The sequence below is a fragment of the Mus musculus genome, chromosome X, assembly GCF_000001635.26.
Source record: "Mus musculus strain C57BL/6J chromosome X, GRCm38.p6 C57BL/6J".
NCBI classification, from domain to species: Eukaryota; Metazoa; Chordata; class Mammalia; order Rodentia; family Muridae; genus Mus; species Mus musculus.
The window spans coordinates 153,563,210-153,581,279 of record NC_000086.7 but is presented as its reverse complement, the minus strand read 5'-3'; the positions used below and the strand labels follow the sequence as shown (position 1 = coordinate 153,581,279).

Sequence of the window (18,070 nt, the reverse complement as noted above, 5' to 3'; positions counted from 1 at the left end):
GTATGTTCATGGGCATCTCTTTCTTTAGGTTTGGGAAGTTTTCTCCTATAATTTTGTTGAAGATATTTACTGGCCCTTTAAGGTGAAAATCTTCATTCTCATCTACACCTATTATCCTTAGGTTTGGTCTTCTCATTGTGTCCTGGACTTCCCAGATATTTTGAGTTAGGATCTTTTTGCATTTTGCATTGTCTTTGATTGTTTTGTCCATGTTTTCTGTGGAATCGTCTGTACCTGAGATTCTCTCTTCCATCTCTTGTATTCTATTGCTCTTGTATATATATGTGTATTGCTCTTGTATGTATATATATATTCTATCTTGTATTATATATATATCTTGTATTCTATCTTGTATTCTATCTTGTATTCTATTGCTGATTCTATAATTCCTGATTTAGTTCTTTGGGTTTCTATCTCCAGAGTTGTCTCCCTTTGTGATTTCTTTGTTGTTCTACGTCCATTTTTAGATCCTTGATGATTTTGTTCAATTCTTTCTCCTGTTTGGTAGTGTTTTTCTGTAACTTTCTAAGGAATTTTTTTGTTTCCTCTTTAAGGGCTTCTAGATGTTTACCTGTATTTTATGTATTTCCTTCTTAAAGTCTTCCATCATTGTCATGAGAAGTGACTTTAAATCTATGTCTTGCTTTTCTGGTGTGATGGTATATCCAGGACTTGCTGTGGTGGGAGAGTTTGGTTCTTATGATGCCAAGTAACCTTGGTTTCTGTTGCTTCTGGTCTTATGCTTGCCTCCTGCCATCTGATTATCTCAAGTGCTTGCTTCCCTCAGTATATGATTTCAGCCTGTTTTTCCTATAATCCCGGTTGATTCAGGACTCCTCAGAGTCCAGCTTTCTCTGTGCTCCTGTGATTCCAGACTCCTGTGAACCTGAGATTCTTGGTGTGTCAGAGTTCTTGGCAGTCAAGCTTCCTCTGAGACCCTGAAATCCTGATGTGACAAAGCTTCTGTTATCCTGGGATCCTGGAATCCTAAGATCCTGGGCGTTTTATAGCACCTGGAAATGGTGTCTCCTCTGAGGACTGTGGAGCTGTCTGGTGTGTTCGAAACCAGGGTATACCAGTAGCGATCAGAAGGAACCCAAGCCTCTAATCAGTCAGGGCTCCCGTGTCCTTGCTCCTGCTGTCACAGGCCTGGCACAAGTGGTTTGAAACAGATGTTGTGTTTCACTCACCAGTGATCCTAAGATTGAGTGAAGAGTCCTCTGGGGACTGTGGGACCTCCCGCCAGTTTGCACCCAAAATGCCTCAGAAGGGACTTGTGCCCTGGCCATTTTAACCAAATAGCTAAAGCCTGAGGAATTGGAAATAAGTTCAAATTAACACAGCCATTTACTAGAGTGATTTTTAAATCTTACAAATGTTGAAATGTCTGAGGAAGTAAAGCAAAATATGTTGACGTTGTACTTATTCGTAGATTGAGTTCTTTGACATATCATAGAACTAAGGGATAGGAATTAAATTGGACCTCAGGGAGTAACAACAATAACCAGAGAGAAAAAAAACAAACAAAGATGAAAGTGTGGGGGGGGGAGGGTGTGTTTGTGTGTATGTACAACCATGCATGCACATGTACTTATATATATGTGTATATATATATATATATATATATATACATATATATACACACATATATATGTGTGTGTTTATGTATGTATATGTGTGTACATATATACATATATATGTATATATATACTTATATCTATGTATAGATATACATAGATAAATGTATAAACACACAGATTATATATATATTATATTATATATATATATATATAGAGAGAGAGAGAGAGAGGGGGGAGGGAGGGAAAGGGAGAGGGAGAGGGAGAGGGAGAGAGAGAGAGAATAGACACTTTGCCCCTTCTTAGAATTGGGATCTGTGATGGTTTGTATATCCTTGGACCAGGGAGTGGCACCATCTGAAGGTGTGGCCTTGTTGGAATAGGTGTGACCTGGTTGGAATGGGTGTGTCACTGTGGGTGTGGGTATAAGATCCTCAGCCTAGTTGCCTGGAAGTCAGTCTCCCACTAGCAGCCTTGGATGAAGACATAGAACTCTCAGCTCTGCCTGTGCTATGCCTGCCTGGATACTGCCATGCTCTCACCTTGATGATAATGGACTGAACCTCTGAACGTGTAAGCCAGCCCCAATTAAATGCTGTTTTTATAAGACTTGCCTTGGTCATGGTATCTGTTCACAGCAGTAAAACCCTAACTAAGACAGGAACAAAACACACATATAAGTAACATTATACAAACTGAGAAGGGGTAGAAAAGAAATAATAGGAAGTAAGGCAGTTTTGAGTTGTTATCAATGGCTCTTGCTTTGGTATACCTGTGGTATATACCTCAGTTCTGAAATAGAGTTGAAAAGGTTGAGCCCTTTGAGAGGGTCCTATCCTAGAGAATATATGCAGGCCTCATATATGCTCTTTTTCTCTAGTACTCTCAATATAAAGTTAGAGCAATATGAAATCACTCTTGTAGGGTTTTTCTCCTGTAGATAAATGGATCTCATTGCCCACTATTTCCCCAGCAATTCCCACTTAGATATTTGTCCTTGTGCTACAATAGATGTCTTGGTAAATTTTGTTCATAAATGTAAATCTCTCATGAGAGACTTAAGAGCTAAAGGGATTTGCAACCCTATAGGTAGAGCAACAATATGAACTAACCAGTACCCCCCAGAGTTCATGTCTCTAGCTGCATATGTATCAGTAGATGGCCTAGTCAGCCATCAGTGGAAAGAGAGGCCCATTGGTCGTGCAAACTTTATATGCCTCAGTACAGGGGAACGTCAGGGCCAAGAAGTAGGAGTGGGTGGGTAGGGGAGTGGGGAGGGAGGGTATGGGAGATTTTTGGGATAGCATTGGAAATGTAAATGAGGAAAATACCTAATAAAAAAATTTAAAAAGAGAGATATGAATATTCAAGACAGATTTTGATTCTCTCATTAAAGGAAAAATTTTACATTCACTTTGGATGCAAGTAGAATTACACCTTTGGAAAAATACCTATCACATTCTTATGGAATTTGTGCTTTGAAATATTCAAAGGAGAAATAGTAATAAACAGCATAATAAAATTGACTCTCTTCCTTGCTGAACAGGTGATTTTAACATAATAGCTTTAACAGCTTTAGGATTGGCAGCATAATTTTAAAATCACCATTAATTGCAATAAAATATACATAGAATTCAGAATCTTAATCACCTTTAAGGGTACAGTTCAGTGGCATTAGGTACATTCACATTATTCTGCAGCCATTATCATCATCAATCTCTAAAACTCTTTTCAGCTTGTAAGACTCAAATTCATACACACTAAATATACTAGCCACTTCTCATTTCCTAGTCACAATGAAACTTCCAATGGATTTTCTGTCTCTATGAATTTGCTAAAATTCTTTGAAATGATTAAATGAATAAATGCAAACCAAGTGGAACGTTAAGCCAGCATAATGAATATATACCTACGAACAAATTGAAGGAAGCTAGAAAAGATGTATGAGTAGGCAATTTACCAAAGCTAGAAGCAAGGCTGACGCCAATGTCATTCTAAATGATATTACTGCTAAGTAATGTTGCCTAACATAATCTCATCTTCCCACACTATCTTATTTCTCACCTAGTAGTAAATGGCTTCTGTAACATTCATATTCTTAGACTTAAACAGTCTAGCAATCCATAAATATAGCAGAATGCTAATGTAGTATAACGCCTTTTATTCTTTTCTTTTCTTATCATCTTTGAAACTCTAAAATCACTGAATATTCTGAGTAGGATCATGTATATAAGAAAGAAAAGAAAACACTAGACGAAGGCCAAGATAACTCAGGCTAAATTTTTAAGGTCATAGCACAGGAGTGAGCTAACATTCCTCTGGATGCCTAGATACAGAGTTCAAAGAAAAAAAATCTAGCACTCTATAAGGTTTGTAAATCTCCAGCCAAAGGTACATGATGCAGGAAATTGATAATCTCTGAGTGACATCTGATGAGTCCTTTCAAAAGCATTTGCCTCCACCTAGCTGTAACCATTGACCTACAGCACTTGCCTTGCAAAATAAATGAGACCCATCTCAGGAACTTTTTATTAAGTCTTGGCTTCTCTGTCTAAGCAGGAACCTTGAAAACATCAGATAATCAATTTAAGGCTTTTGGAAAAGTAGAATACTTTTCATCCTTCAGCTTTATAGTATTGATTTTAGAGCAGTTTCCTTTAAGGGAAAAACGAGTTCAAAAGAATGCAAAATAATATTTGATGAGCCCAAATTGCATTTTACATTTGAATTCTGTGATTATTTCTCTGTAAAATATAGATTGCATTATTACTGATAATACTCAGCACAAAGTGAAAATTTTTTGGCATTTATAAATGTATTCTTGAAAGCTTAGCTCTGGAATTAGATTTTGTGATGCACTGTAGAAAAAGGGGAAATACTAAGATGGTGCTAAGAAGCAAAACCTGGTATTTGTTGAGTCCCTATCATGGGCTGGAAAGACTGCTAAATCACATGTTTGACCTCAGTTAGCAAAACTGCCAAAAGAGCTGTACAGTTCTCATTTGTCTGATGAGTAATGCATTTTTTCTCACACACTTCATAAACTAGCAGTCAGAATTAAACTTTGTACAAAATTACACAGTAGACCTCCATGAAAGGTTATAGAGAGTGCTCACTTAGGCAGCATATATACTAAAATTGGAACTATACAGAGAAGATTAGCATGGCCCCTGCACAAGGATGACACACAAATTTGTGAAGTGTTCCATATTTTTAGAACAACAAATGCACTAAATAAAGACAGAATATTAAAAGCAGTAAGGGAAAAAGGTCAAGTAACATTTAAAGGCAGGCCTATTAGAATTACTCCAGACTTCTCATCAGAGACTATAAAATCCAGAAGATCCTGGACAAAAGTTATACAGACACTAAGAGAACACAAATGCCAGCCCAGGCTACTATACCCATCAAAACTCTCAATTACCATAGATGGAGAAACCAAAGTATTCCATGACAAAACCAAATTCACACAATACCTTTCCATGAATCCAGTCCTTCAAAGGATAATAATGGGAAAACACAAATACAAGGACAGAAACTATGCCCTAGAAAAAACAAGAAGGTAATCCCTCAATAAACCTAAAAGAAGACAGCCACAAGAACAGAATCCTAACTCTAACAACAAAAATGACAGGAAGCAACAATTACTTTTCCTTAATATCTCTTAACATCAATGGACTCAATTCCCAAATAAAAAGACATAGACTAACAGACTGGCTACACAAACAGGACCCAACATTTTGCTGCTTATAGGAAAACCATCTCAGGGAAAAAGACAGACACTACCTCAGAGTGAAAGGCTGGAAAACAATTTTCCAAGCAAACGGTTTGAAGAAACAAGCTGGAGTAGCCATTCTAATATCGAATAAAATCGACTTCCACCCCAAAGTTATCAAAAAAGACAGAATGGCACTTCATACTCATCAAAGGTAAAATCTTCCAAGATGATCTGTCAATTTGATATCTATGCTCCAAATGCAAGGGCAGCCACATTCATTAAAGAAACTTTAGTAAAGCTCAAACTACACATTGCACCTCACACAATAATAGTGGGAGACTTCAACACACCACTCTCATCAATGGACAGATCCTGGAAACAGAAACTAAACAGAGACACAGTGAAACTAACAGAAGTTATGAAACAAATGGATTTAACAGATGTCTATAGAACATTTTATCCTAAAACAAAAGGATATACCTTCTCAGCACCTCATGGCACCTTCTCCAAAGTTGACCACATAATTGGTCACAAAACAGGCCTCAACAGATTCAAAAATATTGAAATTGTCCCATGCATCCTATCAGATCACCATGGACTAAGGCTGATCTTTAATAACAACATAAATAATAGAAAGCCAACATTCACGTGGAAACTGAACAATACTCACTCTCCTCAATGATACGTTGGTCAAGGAAGAAATAAAGAAAGAAATTAAAGACTTTTTAGAGTTTAATGAAAATGAAGCCACAACATACCCAAACTTATGGGACACAATGAAATCATTCCCGAGAGGAAAACTCTGACTGCCTCCAAAAAGAAACTAGAGAAAGCATACACTAGCAGCTTGACAGCACACCTAAAAGCTCTAGAACAAAAAGAAGCAAATTCACCCAAGAGGATTAGAAGGCAGGAAATAATCAAACTCAGGGCCGAAATCATCCAAGCGGAAACAAAAAGAACTATTCAAAGAATCAACCAAAACAGGAGCTGGTTCTTTGAGAAAATCAACAAGATAGATAAACCCTTAGCCAGACTCAATAGAGGGCACAGGGACAGCATCCTAATTAACAAAATCAGAAATGAAAAGGGAGACATAACAACAGATCCTGAAGAAATCCAAAACACCATCAGATCCTTCTACAAAAGGCTATACTCAACAAAACTGGAAAACCTGGATGAAATGGACAAGTTTCTAGACAGATACCAGGTACCAAAGCTAAATCAAGATCAGATTAATGATCTAAACAGGCCTATATCCCCTAAAGTAATAGAAGCAGTCATTAATAGTCTCCCAACCAAAAAAAGCCCAGGACCAGATGGGTTTAGTGCAGAGTTCTATCAGACCTTCAAAGAAGGCCTAATGCCAGTTCTTCTCAAACTATTCCACAAAATAGAAACAGAAGGTACTCTACCCAATTCATTCTATGAAGCCACAATTACTCTGATACCTAAACCACAAAAAGACCCAACAAAGATAGAGAACTTCAGACCAATTTCCCTTATACATATCAATGCAAAAATATTCAGTAAAATCCTGGCAAACCGAATCCAAGAACACATCAAAATGATCATCCATCATGACCAAGAAGGCTTCATCCCAGGGATTCAGAGATGGTTAATATATGGAAACCCATCAATGTAATCCACTACATACACAAACTCAAAGACAAAAACCACATGATCATCTCATTAGATGCAGAGAAAGCATTTGATAAAATCCAACACCCCTTCAAAATAAAAGTCTTGGAACGATCAGGAAATCAAGGCCCATACCTAAACATAATAAAAGCAATCTACAGCAAACCAGTAGCCAACATCAAAGTAAATGGAGAGAAGCTGGAAGCAATCCCACTAAAATCTGGAACTAGACAAGGCTGCCCACTTTTTCCCTACTTATTCAATATAGTACTTGAAGTCCTAGCTAGAGCAATTGGACAACAAAAGAAGGTCAAGGGGATACGAATTGGAAAGGACGAAGTCAAAAGATCACTATTTGCAGATGATATGATAGTATATATAAGTGACCCTAAAAATTCCATCAGGGGACTCCTAAACCTGATCAACAGCTTCAGTGAAGTAGCTGGATATAAAATTAACTCAAACAAATCAGTGGCCTTTCTCTACACAAAGGATAAACAGGCTGAGAAAGAAATTAGGGAAACAACACCTTTCACAATAGTCACAATATAAAATACCTTGGTGTGACTCTAACTAAGGAAGTGAAAGATCTGTATGATAAGAACTTCAAGTCTCTGAAGAAAGAAATCAAAGAAGATCCCAGAAGATGGAAAGATCTCCCATGCTTATGAATTGGCAGGATCAATATAGTGAAAATGGCTATCCTGCCGAAAGCAATCTACAGATTTAATGCAATCTCCATCAAAATTCCAACTCAATTCTTCAACGAATTAGAAAGGGCAATCTGCAAATTCATCCGGAATAACAAGAAACCTAGGATAGCAATAACTCTTCTCAAGGATAAAAGAACCTCTGGGGGAATCACCATGCCTGACCTAAAGCTGTACTACAGAGCAATTGTGATAAAAAAAAAAAAAACTGCATGGTACTGGTACAATGACAGACAGGTAGGTCAATGGAATAGAATTGAAGACCCAGAAATGAACCCACACACCTATGGTCACTTGATCTTTGACAAGGGAGTTAAAACAATCCAGTGAAAAAAAGACAGCATTTTCAACAAATGGTCCTGGCCCGACTGGCGGTTATCCTGTAGAAGAATGCGAATTGATCCATTCCTATCTCCTTGTACTAAGGTCAAATCTAAGTGGATCAAGGAAATCCTCATAAAACCAGAGACAGTGAAACTTATTCAGGAGAAAGTGGGGAAAAGCCTCGAAGATATGGGCACAGGGGGGAAATTCCTGAATAGAACAGCAATGGCTTGTGCTGTAAGATTGAGAATTGACAAATGGGACCTCATAAAATTACAAAGCTTCTGCAAGGCAAAAGACACTGTCAATAAGACAAAAAGGCCACCAACATATTGGGAAAGGATCTTTCCCTCCTAAATCAGATAGGGTACTAATATCCAATATATATAAAGAACTCAAGGAGATGGACTTCAGAAAACCAAATAACTCCATTTAAAAATGGGGCATAGAGGTAAACAAAGAATTCCCAACTGAAGAATACTGAATGGCTGAGAGGCACCTGAAAAATGTTCAACATCCTTAATCATCAGGGAAATGCAAATCAAAACAACCCTGAGATTCCTTTTCACACCAATCAGAATGGCTAAGATCAAAAATTCAGGTGACAGCAGATGCTGGCAAGGATGTGGAGGAAGAGGAACACTCCTCCATTGTTGGTGGGATTGCAAGATTGTACAACCACTCTGGAAATCAGTCTGGCAGTTCCTCAGAAAATTGGACATAGTACTACTGGAGGATCCCGCAATACCTCTCCTGGGCATATATCCAGAAGATATTCCAACTGGTACTAAGAACACATGCTCCACTATGTTCTTAGCAGCCTTTTTTATAATAGCCTGAAGCTGGAAAGAACCCAGATGTCCCTCAGCAGAGGAATGGATACAGAAAATGTGATACATTTACACAATGGAGTACTACTCAGCTTTTAAAAACAATGAATTTATGTAATTCCTAGGCAAATGGATGGATCTGGAGGTTATCATCCTGAGTGAGGTAACCCAATCACAGAAGAACTCACATGATATGCACTCACTCATAAGTGGATTTTATCCCGGAACCTTAGAATGCTCAAGATACAACTTGCAAAACACATGAAACTCAAGAAGAAGGTAGAGCCAAGTGTGGACAATCGCCCCTTTTTAGAATAGGGAACAAAACACCCATAGAAGGAGTTACAGAGACAAACTTTGGATCTGAGAGGAAAGGACGGACCATCCAGACACTGCCCCACCCGGGGGTCCGTCCCATAATCAGTCACCAAATGCAGACACTACTGCATACGCTAGCAAGATTTTGCTGACAGGACCCTGATATAGCTGTCTCTTGTGAGGCTAAGCCAGTCTCTGGCAAACACAGAAGTGGATGCTCACAGTCAGCTATTGGATGGAACACAGTGCCCCCAGTGGAGGAGCTAGAGAAAGTACCCAAGGAGCTAAAGGGGTTGGCAACCCTATAGGTTTAACAACAATATGAACTAACCAGTACTCCCAGAGCTCATGTCTCTGGCTGCATTTTTAGCAGAAGATGGCCTAGTCGGCCATCATTGGGAAGAGAGGCCCCTTGTTCTTGCAAACTTGATATGCTCCAGTACAGGGAAAACACCACGGCCAAGAATTGGGAGTGGGTGTTCTGGAGTGGGGGGGGGGGAGAGGATAGCATTTGAAATGTAAATGAACTAAATACCTAATAAAAATTGGAGGGGAAAAAAGAAAGGTTATAGAGAGGGGAAAAAAGAAAGGTTATAGAGAGAGGATTCCAGCATTGTTTTTCATGGAAGTACTAATGTATGCAATACAGTCCATTTTACAAATTATCCAGTGTCCTCATGGCAACATTAATACTCAGGTGATAGCGTTTTTTCTTTATATTTGCTACTTTGCTTTTGGGTTGTTCATGAGTTATTCTTTTAACTACCTCTTAACCATATCTTCTTTGGCCTTCTCCTGTTTCAACTGTCACCAACTGTCTTTTCTCACTTTATTCTGAGCCTACTCTTTTTGTCTCCTGGAACACTCCTCTTAGTTACCTCTGAATCATACTCCCAGCTCTCAGCCCCTGATGACATTTTTTTTCTTTCTTTTTTCTTTTTTTTTATTAGGTATTTATTTCATTTACATTTCCAATGCTATCCTAAAAGTCCCCCACCCACTCCCACTTCTTGGCCCTGGTGTTCCCCTGTACTGAGGCATATAAAGTTTGCATGTCCAATGGGCCTCTCTTTCCAGTGATGGCCGACTAGGCCATCTTTTGATACATATGCAGCTAGAGTCAAGAGTTCCAGGGTACTGGTTAGTTCATAATGTTGATCCACCTATAGGGTTGCAGATCTCTTTAGCTCCTTGGATACTTTCTCTAGCTCCTCCATTGGGAGCCCTGTGATCCATCCATTAGCTGACTGTGAGCATCCACTTCTGTGTTTGCTAGGCCCCGGCCTAGTCTCACAAGAGACAGCTATATCAGGGTCCTTTCAATAAAATCTTGCTAGTGTATGCAATGGTGTCAGCGTTTGGAGGCTGATTATGCGATGGATCCCCGGGTATGGCAGTCTCTAGATGGTCCATCCTTTCGTCTCAGCTCCAAACTGTGTCTCTGTAACTCCTGCTGACATTTTTATATCCTCTCCTGTTCCCAGAATTCCAAGAAACAACCGACACTGAAGAGCATAAGATCCTTTAAGGGTCAGACACACAAAATCAATCATGCTACAGTCTGTTCATTATATTACCTATGGAAACCAAAACAATGATTGTCCAAATACACACAGGTAGTAACAGAGCTATGTCTTGAATCTGGGTTTATTTGATTAAAAGTGGTGGTTCTTGGAATTGTACTGTCATTTACTTCTCTGTTATAGATTGTATGCTTGAGTCCCTCCCAAATTCACATGCTGAGATTCAGTGTCCTGATAGAATAATATTAGGAGGTAGGGTATTTGTGAAATAACTGGGATACGATTGAAGCCTACATAAGTGTAACTGGAGCCTTTTTAAGAGTGATGAGGCAATTGTTTCTATTCTGCACTCTTCACCATATGAAGACACAAGCAGAAGATGACTTTCTACAAACTAAAAAGTAAGCTCTCACCAAATAGCACTTGATAGTGAAATTCTTTGGCCTAGAATTGTGAGAAATTTCTGTTGTTTTAACCACCCAGTCTATGGTGTTTTGTGGTAGTATCTCAAATTGACTAAGACATTCTTTGAGCCTTAGTTCCTCTCTCTGTAGGATGGGATTCGAAACAACTGTACCCACAAAAACCAAACAGTAGAAACAAGCGCATTATCTATCAAGATAAGCATGCATAAACAAAATATGTTGTAGACATATAATGAAATATGATATGGCTATAAATAATAGCTTTATGAATATATTTTAAAACTTTAATGTGTATTTTACATTTGCTCTTGTTTTTCTTTATTTGTCGTTACTTGCATGTTCTTGGTTGTTTGTGTTTGTCTGATTTTGAGACCTCTTGCTGTGCTGCCCTGCTGGACTTAAACCACGGATTCTCCTACCTCACCCGCCTTGGTTCTAAAATCACAGATACTCTACTTCCCTGACATTTTTTTATACTTTAAAGTGGTAAATTTCATTGGATTATATCTACAAAACAAACACATAAATAAACAGTAAGCATTCCCTGTCTCCACACCAGCCAATCTCCTTTCCTCAGTGAGAGGAAACCAGGACCCACCGCTGTATATTCTTCATTCTAGCATGTAGTCCACTCAGCACAACCTCACATACTACTGACAAGCACACATATACCTGGAATACATGTATAGCTCAGAAATATTCAGTGAATGAGCACTTCTTCACAAATGACTAAAGAGCAGAAGAAAGCTCAGGGATTTGTCTTAGGTTAGGGAATGTGGAAGTACAAGCTATATCAACAACTGTGAGGAAGCGAAATGGCATTAGGTCACCAGATGCTCAGAAAGAGAAAAAAGGAAAAGAAAAGAGTAAAATGAAATGGTGAGGAAACTTCTAGGCCACACTGTGATATTGAACTTCATCCTGAATATGAACATCTTTCTGAAGAAATTGATGAGGAAACACCATGGTCACATTTCTGTTTTAGGAAAAATATTCCTGTATACTAGAACAAGTAATGAGATCACGAGCAAAGAGATGAAATTCAAACATAGCACTTGTAAGAAAAGAGGTTGGACAATGCTAAGTCAAAGAGCATCATTGTGATTTGAATGTGCTTATAGGACTAGAGGCAGAGTTTTCCAGAAGCAAGTTAGTGGGTAAATTTGGAGCATCAGAAGGAACTGGTGGACAGAAAATCCTAACACCAGCATGGTGCTAGAGGACACAGAGGACAGCTGAAATCTCAATAGTGAAGGACGGAGGGAGACATGAAATGGATGGTGTAAAGAATTCCAATGAGTGTCATTGGAAGCTAACGAGAATGAAGCAAGGTCTCTGCACAGAGTATATTGTACTCTTGTAGGTATGTGGTTCAAATCCCAGTGCTTCTTTCCATCTTGAGAACTGTTCTTCAAGATTTGCACTTCACTTTCAGTTCTATCTTTTGATCACAAAATGCTGACAGCATTGCCACTTTTCAAAATGAGCAAAGTGGACTTAAGCAGTGGGCTCAGAGTGACATAATAAAATAACCTAGCTAGTTCTGCCAGTTGAGGCCACCAAGACTTGCACGAATGTTGTTCTTTCTTACTTTTAATTTTGAAAATTTGTCATTTTTACACTGGTGTAGAGCATACCATACAGGTAATGCAGACTATGACATGCTACCTATACTTGTGATGGTCCTATATAAATTTAGGGATAAAATATTTTCACTTCCATGAAGCTGAATGCAGAACATAGGCATCCCAAGCTTAGATATGAAATAAATAATTTTAAATAATATATAGTCTAATGTAGAAGTTAGGAATCGTGGCTTGAGAGAACAAATAAGGATCTACTTTGTGAAGCAAATGAAATATTTGTAGCAAATAAGCATTGATTTCTTATGTTATCAAGAGAGATCTGTTATACCATACTGTTATTGCATGCAAGTGATTTAAGGACATATATCCTGGAAAATCTGGATCCAATCTGTCTTCAAGTGTAGATGAAACTGGGGATAGAGTAAATCATGTGAGTAGGGGCGTCTTGATTCTTATCAGTTATTTTGAACTACTTTGAGCCTGCTCCTTCCCCTCCCCTCATTTTGTTTCTTCTTGTTCACTTCTCCTCTTTCCCAGATAACCCAATTTATGGAACTGCCTCAATATGTGTTGCTGGACATAACAGTCTGAGTGAAGAAGAATGCCAGAAAGACCTGCTGTAACTTGTTGATTTATGGTCAGTCTGCCTCACTATCACTCTGATTTAACATCAAAAGAATGGATTCTGAATGTAATAATGCTGGGCAAACAAATCTATGATTGACAATGACTTTGTAACATTTTTTCTGTCCATTAAAAAACTTTTGTGTTCCTTATATCATATGTTTCCTATGTTTTCTTTTATCACGTGTGATTTTGTATTTTAGTACACAGCAATTCTAAAGGGGAACCAGCTGGCTCTGTACTTCCCAGTTCAGGATTTTCAATTTGGAGCTCTGTTAGATTCTGGTGAAACTTACAGACCATGAGAGGTGATAATCAAAGATATTTAAGCACTCACATGATTTACTCTATCCCCAGTTTCATCTACACTTGAAGACAGATTGGATCCAGATTTTCCAGGATATATGTCCTTAAATCACTTGCATGCAATAACAGTATGGTATAACAGATCTATCTTGATAACATAAGAAATCAATGCTTACTTGCTACAAATATTTCATTTGCTTCACAAAGTAAATCCTTATTTGTTCTCTCAAGCCACGATTCCTAACTTAAACATTAGACTATATTTTATGTAAAATTATTTATTTTCTATCTAAGCTATTCTAGGTATGTTTTAAAGGCTTGCAAGTACATAGATCATGTAATGTGTGCCTGCTGCCATGGTCCCTGACACTATGCTCATGGAACTTCTAACTCTTTGAAACAATTAACTTCCAAATAAATCCTGGCCTTTATAAGTTGCATTGGTGATTGTATCTCTTCACAGCAATAGAAAAATAACTAAGATGTTGGGACAATGACAAGTTGAAATAATAATAGAATATGTCTTCAGAAGATGGAAAGACCTCCCATGCTCATGGGTCAGTAGAATTAACATAGTAAAAGTGGGCATCTTAGCAACAGCAATCTACAGATTTAATGCAATCCCCATCAAAATTCCAATTCAACTCTTCACAGAGATAGAAAAAGCAAGTCTCACCTTCATCTAGAATAACAAAAAAAAAAAAAAAAAAAAACAGAGGTTAGGGGAAAAAAATCTCAACAGTAAAAGAACTTCTGAGTGAATCGGAATCTCTATCTCTGAATTCAAGCTGTACTACAGAGCAATAGTGATTTTGATCAAAGCTGCATGGTATTAGTACAAAGACAGACAGGTCAATCAATGAAATAGAATTGAAGACCCAGAAATAAGCCCACACACTTACTTACATTTGATCTTTGACAAAGAAGCCAAAAACATATGATGGAATAAAGAAGTCATCTTCAATATATGGTGCTTTTCGAACTGGTGGTCTGTATGTAGAAAAATGGAAATAGATCCATATTTTTGACCTTGCACAAAACTCAAGTCCAAGTGGATCAAGGACTTCAAAATAAAACTAGAAACACTGAATCGAACAGGGAGAAATTTCCTAAACAGAACACCATGGGTCAGGCTTGAAGATAAACAATTGATAAATGGGATCTCACGAAACTGAAAAGCATCTGTAAGGCAAAAAGTAGAGTCAGCAGGACAAATTGGCAACTTACAAATTAGAAAAACACTTCACTAATCCCACATCCGATAAAGAACTAATATCCAAAACAAGTAACCCAATTAAAAATTGGGGTGCAGTGGTAAACAAGGAATTCCCAACTGAGGAATCTCAAATGCCCAAGAAGCACTTAAAGAAATATGGTCAAAGTCCTTAGTGATCAGAGATATGCAAATCAAAAAGACCCTGAGATTTTACCTTACACCAGTCAAAATGGCTACGATCAAAAACTCAGGTGACCGCACATGTTGGGAGGACGTAGAAAAAATGGAACATTCCTCCATTGCTGGTGGACGACCTAGACTGACCTCAGTGGGAGAAGATGTGCCTAATCGTAAAGAGACTTGAGGCCCCAGGGAGGGGGAGGCCTGCTGGGGGGAAAGCATCCTCTCAGAGACAAAGAGGAGGAGGAATGGGATGAGGAACTTTGGGAGGGGCATTAGGAGGGGACAAAGTCTTGATTATAAATAAATATAATAATGATGATTATAATAATATGATAATAAGTAGAAATGCAGCAAACTGATAAAATACAACTAAATGCTGAAAAATTTTAAAAAACATCAGAAATAAAAACAGCTGCAGTAGTATTACTATATCACCCAACAACTGCATACTTGGCCATTTGTCCCAGAGAAATAAGAACTGATAGTCACAAAAATACTTAATACAGGTGTTGGGCATAGAGGGACATGCTTATAATCTATACTACTCTGGAGGATCATTGAAGGATTAATGGCTATGTGGATGAATTAAAATGACCATGTCTCAACATGAAAATGTGTTAAAAGTCTAGGAATAGCTCAGTAGTAGAGTTCTTCCTCTTTGACTCCAAAATAGTACCACACAATGAAAAGAAAAACATACCAAGCAATGTTGAGTTTTAATAGATTTGTCTAAATGTACCCCGGAAGGTATCTGTGGAAGCAGATTCAAGGTGTCGTGTTGACTGTTCTGCTTTCATGGAAATAAAGTGTTACTTTGTCTCTCCCTGTATTGTAACATATTAGCCACTACAATTATTTAAGAAGGCAGTTCTGCTAAACATCTTTTCCAATCTCACTCTGCGACTTTCGTTCCTTGCAATTGACAATGGAATCATGCAAGTATCTATCATTACTGGACATCCATTCTTCTATGATCCAGTTTTTTTCATTATCTTCCAATCTACCTATCGAGAACTTCAATGCTGCCTCTGTTGAGAAATGATGAAAGAGAGTGCAATGACATGTGTTTCTAATCCCATCTCAAGGGTGAAGGGGGAGGGTTTGGTTCTTGATTGTCCTGGGATATATAATGACACCTGTCCTAAAAAATAAAAGACACAACTCTATCTGGGCCTACTGCTGCAGGATTCAAGGAACATAGAGAAAGTGATGGAGGAAAGAGTGTAAGAGGATGGGGTGATGTACAATTAAGGAGTTTTTTCTGACATGGTATAGCCCTCACACTGATGAACACACTGTTGCTGTACATATTAGCACAACAATTCAGAAATTGAATCTTTAACATTTCTTCAGGAATGAGAGAGGCCAATGTAGACCCACCCCTCTTCCCTGGGGAGCCTATTGACAGTTAACAGTTAATGAGGAGAAGCCCAAGAGTCTTGGCAGTTAACAGTTAATGAGGAGAAGCCCAAGAGTCTAAGCCCCTCCCTGAGGAAATGCTGTCAGTTAACTGTTTAAAGAATTGCCCTTGCTCCCCACCCCCAACCATAAGTTGCCAAGAAGTTCTTAATTAAACTCAGTGGCTCACACAAAAGTAGAAAGTCCAAAAGAAATGAGGAGATGTTAGGAAGAGGGTTTCAGCAGAAGCGTGGATGATGGGGAAAACAGTTTGGCAAAAGAGTTTATTTATAATCTATGAACATGTTAAACAAAGAAAGAGTAGAGAAACAAATGTGTGAGTGATGAATAGGTTTTACACCAATAGAGTGGAATATTATATGCTGGAAGCAAAAACAGTGCTTTACAACAAGCTAGTTTTACATACAACTTGACTAAATCTTAGAAGAGTTTTCTGAGGAGAAGCATGTGGGTGGAGCCCTTTAGGTACATGCTAAGAAGTGGTATAGAGATATCTCTCAGCCATTTTCTTTACTTTTTAAAACTTTCTGTTCTTGTCCCAGGTCATAGAATGTTTTATTTTTGACTCCTTGTGTTTTCAGTGTGAGATACATATTCCTTTCTATCAACATCCCTTAATTCCAATTAGACTACTGCTAGATACTTCTGAGACAAGTCCTGTTATCACATCCTTGAGTACGTCTTGCCATGCTCATCACTACTGTAGTTCATTGGTTTTACATCTGGCTATGACTACTGATTGCTGTTCTCCTCTGACAACTTAAAAAGCATTTGTATAACGATGAGACAGAGCTAATCCTCTTACCTGAGACTTCCAGAAGAGTTCCAGTCAACTTCTCTAAGTCCTATGTCTACCATTTATATTATCCTTAGGAATGGGGGCTTATTTCTAACTCTGGGAGTAAATAAAGAGCAATGGCATTAGCTTGCCTTGTCTCTGAAGTCCCTTGGATCAATAAGAAAAAGGTAGGATTCTTATGCCAGCTACTAGGGTTATTGTTAGCTAGGCTATGACTTTTGGGGAGGTGCACCTCTGTATGTCAAGATACTTTAAACCAGGTGCTGGCACAGAAGTAAACAGGGAAGATCAATAGGACAAAGTCAATTCCTAAATATAAGTGCATGTAAATATAGCTATTTGATATTTGACAAACACCCATTGGAGAAGAGACAGCATCTTCAAAAAATGATGCCGAGAAAACTAAATTGCTGCTGTCCTGGAGCTTACTCTGTAGACCAGGCTGGTCTCCAACTCAGAGATCTGCCTGCTTCTGCCTCCCAAGTGCTCTGATTAAAGGCATTTGCTGTACTTTCAGGGATGATGTCTATAGTTCCTTCCTACGGACTACACTCAGGAAAAAAATGAACCTCTCCCCCCTCCCCCCCAAAAAAAACTGTTGAAAGAGAAAAAAACTGTTGAAAGAAGAAAACTAAAATATATACAGAACAAAAAAATTAGCAAAATATTAACCCATACAGTTGCTAAAATACTGTCATGTGATTTTAAACAATGAAAATACAAAGGACATGCTTTTAGCATAAAGATATAATTCCATTTCATTACAGACATTTGGTGAAAAATCTAAATGTGACTAGAGACATAACTCAGTGTTAAAGAGCACTGGCTGCTCTCCCAGAGAACACACATGGTGGCTCACAAGCTCTCTCAC

The 18,070-nt window shown here is 38.2% G+C and overlaps 1 long non-coding RNA gene and 1 other non-coding gene across 2 annotated transcripts in view; both read left to right on the top strand.

Moving 5' to 3' along the window:
• Gm39543 overlaps positions 1-13,266 on the top strand; it is a 55,278-nt gene extending 42,012 nt beyond the window's left edge. The window contains exon 3 of the long non-coding RNA XR_878282.1: positions 13,190-13,266. This is a non-coding gene — a long non-coding RNA (predicted gene, 39543). The remainder of the gene's footprint in view (positions 1-13,189) is intronic.
• Positions 4,686-4,792, top strand: Gm25793. Its single transcript, XR_003953243.1, has one exon. It is a non-coding gene; the product is annotated as a U6 spliceosomal RNA (small nuclear RNA).
• Positions 13,267-18,070: the final 4,804 nt, after the last annotated feature.